Below are 9111 nucleotides of genomic sequence, written 5' to 3' on the forward strand. Positions count from 1 at the left end.
CACTGTCACTTCGATTTTGAACTTCCATAACTTTTTACTCTGATGATATTTTTTGATCAAATTTTTTGCGTTAGATAGATCAACTATCACACTGTTATAACACAAAATTTGAGCTTATTGGAGTTTGTGTGGCACGAGAAACAGTAATTCTACGAAAATCGGACTTTTTGGACTTTTCTCATTCAAACTGCAATATCTCTGAAACTACGCTACATTTTTTATTGAAATTTTGCACAGTGATTGTTGAGATATGAAGCTAGAATGTTTGAAGTTTTTGAAAAGTTCTATCGATGAGATCAAAAGTTACGCGAGGTGCAATATTTCAGGCATGAACCTTGAAATGCGATTTCTATAGAATTTATAGAAATCTATAGATATACGGAATTGTTTTTAAATATTTCTAAGATAACGTTTTCTTTGAAAACCTGAGCATTTTTGAGTAATTCCAGGGAATGAATGCATAACCTGTAGTCAATAATACATCACTTTTCTTAATTATTGAATTGAGAATAAACCGTTAACTGGGGTAACTTTGATCAACATAAAATTTTTGCAGATAATCATCATTAATTAAATCTGAAGTTAAAATATCTGAAAACAGTTATCTAGTTTGAAAGTCTAAACATTGAGTTTCAAATAGTTCTAATCTGGTTCGTAGTTAAAGATTTTTTAAATTACTAAAAATTTAGTTTTAAAGTTATCCCAAAACATGAAATCTGGTTTTGTTGTAACCAACATTCAAGTATAGCCGCTAATGTCGTTTGAATATTCTGCTATCAATGATCGTAACGATCTTCACTCCTTAACTCAGAAAGCATTTAAAATTTTTTTAGTGTTATATAAAAGCAACCCCATATAAAATCAGTCGCTCGTGTGTATCGGATATGTTCGGTTCTCTTTTCAGTGCGCTGCGTGATGGTTTTTCGGCAAATGCGTTAGAAAAAGCTTATCTGTTTGGTCGAATAGTGCGGGCGGGATAAAATGAGCTTCACAGGAGAGTGTGATTCGAAATTTTGTGATTATTCTTTGTGAATTGGATTGATTTGAGTGTTTTAATCTGTGGATTTATAATCGAATATAGCCTTCTATGAAAGATGGCGTCAAGTTGCAAAATGTATTGGTGTTGGTGGCATTTCTATGAGAAGAAAAATTCGTTGATGGTTTTTCTAAGTGTTGGTTGTGTGTAGTGACTACAATTTGCTCAATCTGCGCCATGCGGTAGAAAAAGGAACCCAGAAAGAAATTGTCGCAGTCTAGTGGCGGGAGCAGGAACTAACATGCTCTGCGGAATGGAAAAAATGTGAAAGTGATAATTCGGTGAGCACGTTCCATACTTTTACATAATTTTTTTTCACAGGTTTTTTTGCCAGAAATACTACGATGTTTTTAGAAAATTACAAGCTGGTATACTTCAAAAGCTTGTTTACAGATTTTCGTATTCCTTCCTCTCTCACTTGAATAAATGAAATTAAAGATACGCCATCCGAACAAGAGTGGCAAGTAGCAGAACTACAGCTATTGAATTTCGCTACTCGCCGAATGATCCAACGTTGCCAAATTTAATTATGAAATTTGTCATTTTAATTTTAATGAACAAGATTTTTCATGAAGATTTGTTAACTTCGATAGATTATCGTAGTTGTCTATCATTTTTTTCAATAACAACTATCCTGGCCAATATTATATGTTTTCCTGTCATAACACCAAATTATTGTAATTTTAACTGGTCTACATGATTAGAACATTGGATTACTCTTTGAAGTACCACTTATATAGATGATTTAATTCATATGGTTTGGTGTTCATTTTGAAAGCGACATGAATTTGTTAATAAATTTTTCTTTCAGATTCGTATCCTTTTTAAATATTTATAAATATATAATAATTTTTTTTTTTATATTCTCATCATATACTCTTACGATTTTTTTACTATTATCTAATATATAAAGATGAGTTGGACTATATATGTTTGTTTGTTTGTATGCACCTTATACAAATCCACACCGCTGAACCGATCAGCCTGAAATTTGGTACAGAGATGTAGTTGAACCAGGGTAAGGTTTTAGTGATAGTTATGAGCCCCTCCCACCTAAGAAAAGGGACCCTCCCATACAACTTTCGGTTTTATTCACACAAACCAAAAGTCATGGCACACATTTTGTCGACCGATTTTCGTTTCCTTTTGCGGGGTTGTTTTCACCATCACCACGGGCTGGACATTAGCAGCAACCATCCAGCAGTTCATGTGCACTGGACAGCAAATCAAAGCTTGCTCAGAATTAGAAAATTTGAAAAAGGAAATTTTGGCGGGTGTTTTTTTATCCTTCTACTGTTTGAAGCACGTGGTACCAGTACGAGGTATTTGATTGCAATAATGAGCTTTGATTTAGGATTGAAAAATACAATTACGCTGTTAGAAATATATTGACTAGAATTGTAGTGGTTTTCAAAGTGCTCCCTACCGCTGCTGGGGGGCCTTGAGAAAGAATATACGGTGAACTGAACAGAGAATTCACTCCTTCAGCTGAATAACTATTCAGACTAAATGCTGAAAAACTAATAAACCGATTTTCATAAACTCCAGCTGTCAGTCAGTCATGCAGAAAATGTCAGTCATATGAAATTGTCAAATTGGGAGATGATCCTGTCGAGAGAGTCAACAAGATTAGAGACCTTGGAGTCATATTGGACTCAAAACTTACCTTTGTAGATCACTACAACTCAATAATTCAGAAATCGAACAGTATGTTAGCATTTATAAAACGTTTTAGTTATAATTTCAAAGACCCATACACAATAAAAACACTGTACACAGCTTATGTTAGATCCATTGTTGAGTATTGTAGCCTTTTCAAATTTCACATAAAAGCCGTTTGGAATCAGTCCAGAAACAATTTGTTCTATTCGCTTTACGAAATTTAGGATGGTCTCAGAGCCAATTACCTAGCTATGAATCACGTTGCCTGCTTATAAACATAAAAACATTAACTGTAAGAAGAGAGTTTGCTGCAATCTGTTTCGTAAACGACATAATTAATTAGCGCGTTCAGTCTGCTTATCTACTAAATCAATTAAACTTTTATTGTCCGTGCCGTCATTTAAGAACAAGAAATCTTTTCATTATAACCCCTACTTGAACTGATTATGGAAAATATAGTCAAATGAATTGTTTAATGTATAGTTATAATAAACATTATGAGAACATAGACTTTACTATATCAAATAAGTAGCTGAAAAAAGGTTTTTACGGTAACAGACACCGAAGATCCTGACTCCTGACTTTGTAAATGTAAAGAAAAATCATAATTATTAAGCTTATTTGAAAATTGTAATCCCTAGCATTAAGTTATTATATATGTAGCCTATAATGTTTGGCGAAATAAATAAATGAAATAAATGAAATGAAATGAATAAACCATTTTCATATTTTTAGAATTACTCATAGAAATAATTATTTTTGGCAGATTCAGAGCTATATGTTGAAGGCTACAATTTCAATGCTTTGATAGCTATCGGGGGATTAGAAAATTGATTTGATAATTAAATCTGAGGTTTTAAGTTTCATACAATTCTATTTCATTCACTAATTTATAAATTTCGATTTATTTTTGGTCATCAATGTATTCAATTCTACCATCCAATTTTGAGAAAACCGTTTAGTATTGCGAATTCAAACAAATAATATCTAAGAATTTTATTAACATTGATAACTCTTCACAATAATAAATGGGATGATTGTGTCCGAGAATATGTAGAAAAATTTAAATAGAACTTATATAAGACCTTTCCCATGACATTAAAATGGTAATTTCGGTTCAGAGATGATTTGTTTTCGATAACTTCCGAATTTTTTTAGTGAAACTTCCAGCATTTAAGAACAAGTAGTCATAAAACAGTGTTAAATTAAACAGCAAAAAAACACACATACAAACATGCAAAATGAGTCTTAAACATCGTTCAACAACGTTCGGAAGTGTTTCTAGAAATTTCGTAGTAAATAAAACTTGAATATCAGGTATCAGAAAAGGGGTAGGCTTGATAGCAGCACGTTATCCAAACAACCGGGGAAAATGGTGCCTAGCCTTTTTTTTACAGATTTCATCATATACCTGAGAAACCCGAAAACCATAAAAGGATTAGAAAATAAATAAATATTTAGGGCATAAAGCCGATCCACGTAGGGATTTTAAAGCATTGAAGATTATAACCACATTGGGTGAAAAATGACAGATTGTTATTTTAGTTTAAATTCTTAGAATAAGATACAGTTATAACAGGATAGGCGAGAGTACATAAAAGCTTTCTAGCAAACGAAAAACAGGCATATATGAGCTAAAATGAATCACACATTTTTTATTCACAACTACAAAATTCAGAAGATTTGAGTTTACAATGATCAGAAAGTGTTCTAACCACGATGCTTCAATGAGGGCAAAAAAAAAAGATTTTATAATGGCAAAGTTGGCATTTAGCCTATCCACATAGTGATTTTTAAGCAATGAAGCTTTTTTTTTTAATCATAATATTGGAAATAACGACTTTTTTTTAACTTTCTCTATAAAATTCTAACATACATTAAAAAAAAAATGAAGTCGGGCAAAAGAGGGACATGTACACACTAAGTGGAAGGTAAATATAGGTACAATAGTACCTCTGAATCATAGCTTAACCATACAGGAGATTCAGAGCACAAAGCACGAAGTCTTGATTTTATATATTTTTATTTAACTGACCAGTTAGCGCTCTGGTTAGACGACTACAAAGAGTTCCTGTGACAACAAATTTGAAACAAGCGATAGCTGTAGCAGTGGATTCTAGAACCAGGATTGACGTTTGACAACGAAATATCAGAGTACGATACTAGATGAGCCTTGACTCTTCTTAACACTATAGCCATTCTAAAGCTAAGGGAACATGTGTCAATACAAGAGAAATGACATGAATTAGATGAAACAGATATGACTGTCGACATGCGATACAAGTTTTGATCGAAAGCTTGATTTAATAGGGAATTTTAAAGCCTTTTGGCAACCTAAAAGAAATTTTTTTTTTTACATTTTTTCCATGGAACCGATATTTGTACGGCTTGAATGATTGAATAACCATGACGCAATTTTAAAAATTCAAAATCTTTATATGTAAGGACATTTACCTCCACAAAATTCTGTTACCAATCCAAAGATAGAAGGGACTGAACACTTGTCCATAATAAGGAAAATACACTAATTTTGCGCTTGATGTAACAGATATAACTGATGTAATTTAGATTATATTCTTCTATAATTTCAAATCGGTTAATATTAACAGATAGCCAAAAGAAATGGGACCGTAAGCGATGCGTTTGCGATTCACATTTGAACACATGCGAAGAGATTTTATTAAATTGAGTTACTAGGAGAGCAAAAAGATAAGTTAAATGAAAAATCATATTCCAAATTGGCAAAACAAGAAAATATAAAAGAATACAGCTTGTGCAAATGCATGTACTACATATGCACTATTGGCATACCCTTCTCGAGAGAGAATATGTACAAAAGTTAAAAAATACTAGCAAGAATTTAAAACTGATTCAGATTCAAAACATTTTCTTCCAATGTTTTGAACTTGAAAAACTTCTGAACTCTGAATGCAATAATTAACCTTGACCTATTTTCTCCCCCGCCCAGATACAGCCTCATTGATTTCCAATAGACAGAAATATGAGATAAACGTATCTGGTAAGTACTGGATAAGTCGCCTCGTACGACATGGACCAGTATCCCAGTGGCAGTATTCTTTTGGCCGCTGCCACACAGCCCGTAATTTTTTTAGTGAAACTTCCAGCATTTAAGAACAAGTAGTCATAAAACAGTGTTAAATTAAACAGCAAAAAAACACACATACAAACATGCAAAATGAGTCTTAAACATCGTTCAACAACGTTCGGAAGTGTTTCTAGAAATTTCGTAGTAAATAAAACTTGAATATACCATTGTACAGAGAAATCATCAGATTTTTATTAGATGGGGGATGAGAAAGATAAAAAAAATATCATTTGAAGATAAACAATTTAAAGCCAAATCTATTCTAGCTTCCTTAAAACTGGTAGGTTTGTTTTGCGTGATAGGGAAAGGGAAAGGAATATCTTTTGATTTAAACCTCAAAACTATAAGCTTTTCCTAAAAAATTTAAAAACGATAAACACAGTGAATAATCTTAATAAAAACTATAAAAAGACTTACGAAACTGATGTAATCGAACATGGGCCAAATTTCTTAAAATGATCAATATAAAGCTTCCAACATTTCGAAAAATCAATCGACTCATTTTGATTTATATTTTATGTGAACCCGAGCAAGGCCGGGTAAATCAGCTAGTCCTTACTAATAACTAAACAAATTGATATATATATGTAGATTCCGGGATCTGGAGCACACGAGAAACCCGCAGACAACCACACCGAATACCACTTTTCGGATAGAAAAAACTACTCTACACGCGATTTACTGGGAATCAGCTTTATTCCACCAAACGCAACCGTTCTCGATAACAGTTCACAGAGTATTGTAGATCGAGGTCGTGATACTTGATCGAGTTGGATAAGCGGTTATAAAATCGAATTAGGGATGTCCATCCAACATTCGGCCGTCCTGACCTTCAACCGGCCCGGTTGACGTTGTTATCTGCTGAATCCCCTCACGATAACCGAAAGAATTGATCCAGGTTCCTTCTTCGTCATAACTCACAAGGGGATATCTTCTTCTTCTTCGTCGTCGTTGTCGTCGGTTGCCAGAGACCGGTGCAAATACTCCGTTCAGAGTTCCATCGTTTTTGTGAGGAAACGTTGTACGGCTATTAAACCTTGAAGAACCAGGCTTAATAACATCCTTGCAATTGATTTGATGCTGTACGAAACTCTTTTCAAGCAGCACTCGATTTTGTGAAAGCCATTGACTCTGCTCTACTTCTCGCAAACATAATTTGGGCTTCAAAGTAATACGGTAAACGAACGGCATTTTCTTCGCAAAAAACTGTATTCCGTCGGCCGACACTTTGACGTCACCATGCAGTAGCAAATTGCGCCCTATAAGAAGCTGCATATCGAGATCCTTGTTTGCAAGCACACTGAACTTCAGCATCATTTTTACACCATCGATTTCAACCTGAAGCATCGTAGTGCCCAAGGTCATCACTGAATCACTGATAGTTTTTAGTTCTTGTTTTTCACTTTCGATTACTTGTGAATCTAGTTCTTCCAAAAAGTTCAATCCAACTAGGGACACATCAGCGCCACAGTCAAAAAATGCTTTCGTTGGCACATCGTTTACTCGGACAGCCAAGAACGTTCCACTGTCAATTGCTGATTTTTCACAACACATATTCACGCTATTCTTCTTTCCTGGGCAGTCTTTCAAAAGATGCCCTGGATCCTGGCATCTGAAGCAAGCCTTAGGTTGCATGCCACCCGGACTATGTGCGTTGGACCCGAAATTCTTTTTGTTGTTTTTTGGTTGGTATCTTCCATCAACCACCTCCACTTCGTCGACACATTTGGTATTTTTGATGTTATGGTACACCCTCAGTTTATCTTTAAATTCTTCAACCGACTTTGCTCCAAACAGAACGGTTTTATCAGGACCGTAATCGATAATGCCATTTACGGTATGAGTAATAATTGCTTCGGGCTCAAGGTTAGCCTTTGCACCTAACTCACGCATCAAAATATAATATTCGAGCACAGATTCCGAGGCCAATTTTTTTCTCGCACGCAGTTTATCATGTACCACAGTGCTGTTTTCAACACAGTCAAACTCACGTATCAAAAAGATTTTAAGGGCACTCCAGCAAGTGATATGGCTAACAGTGTTTACTGATGATCTAGCCAAACCTGTTAGCTTCTTCTTCGCGACAACGTATTTGCGCAACTCGGATAATCCGATGGCTTCAGCCATTTCTTCGAAATCACATACCCACTTTTGAACGGAATAGCAATCGGAGCCCGAAAATTCGTTGAAAGCGGACTCGATTTCCGATACGGTTAGTTTTGCTGTTTCACACACAACGGTATTATTTCGAGAGCTTTCAGATGATTCTCGTTCGACACTACTCGCGAACGATTCAGGGTGAGGAGTACTGCGCGGAGGATGCGCTCGAAGCTCATCGATCACACTATGCAATCGACTATTTTCTGCACGCAACTCATGCATCTCACCGCGAATCTCGTTGAGTTGATGAGACACACTGGCGAGGGACACATTGGAGAAATTGAGTTGATCGATGAGGCGGGCAAATTCGTTGCTATTTGGTGACCACATTGTCGCAGGTCTATTAGGAGGTGGAACACGGGGGTCAAACCCGAACGGGTACATTTTTGAGCCTTTGTGTAGAACTCCGAAGGCTATCTGCTACGCAGCACAAAAGATTTCGCAGTCGAGTTTTTTTGCACTTCACTTGACTGCGTGTGGCACACAATAAAATTCTTTCGTGATCAACTGATCACACAACTGCCACAATTTTCTTCAACTAGGCAATAGCCCTGTTACCAGTATGGTTCTGGTATCACTTTTTGTTCGAACTATGGTGATAAATTATACGCAATATAATCATAACTTAATCTCCCGTAGTTTTATCTCTAACTAAACTTCCAAACGGGACCAAATATTTCTGGGTCATGCGGTTTGTGCATCCCGGTTGAGCCCCCAAAATTGTAGATTCCGGGATCTGGAGCACACGAGAAACCCGCAGACAACCACACCGAATACCACTTTTCGGATAGAAAAAACTACTCTACACGCGATTTACTGGGAATCAGCTTTATTCCACCAAACGCAACCGTTCTCGATAACAGTTCACAGAGTATTGTAGATCGAGGTCGTGATACTTGATCGAGTTGGATAAGCGGTTATAAAATCGAATTAGGGATGTCCATCCAACATATATTTCAGAAGAAATGCATCTGGGGATAATCTGAAGAAACTTTTGCAAGCGGCACGGGTAGCCGGCCATTGTAGGTTTCTGAGGGTTGGATGCCTTTCTTCGACGAACCATCGGACCGTGGAAGCCCTAGAAGAAATTCGAAGGCCAAGCCACACAGACATAGGCAGGACCTTGCTACCGATGGGGGAAACATAC

The sequence above is a fragment of the Uranotaenia lowii genome, chromosome 3, assembly GCF_029784155.1.
Source record: "Uranotaenia lowii strain MFRU-FL chromosome 3, ASM2978415v1, whole genome shotgun sequence".
NCBI classification, from domain to species: Eukaryota; Metazoa; Arthropoda; class Insecta; order Diptera; family Culicidae; genus Uranotaenia; species Uranotaenia lowii.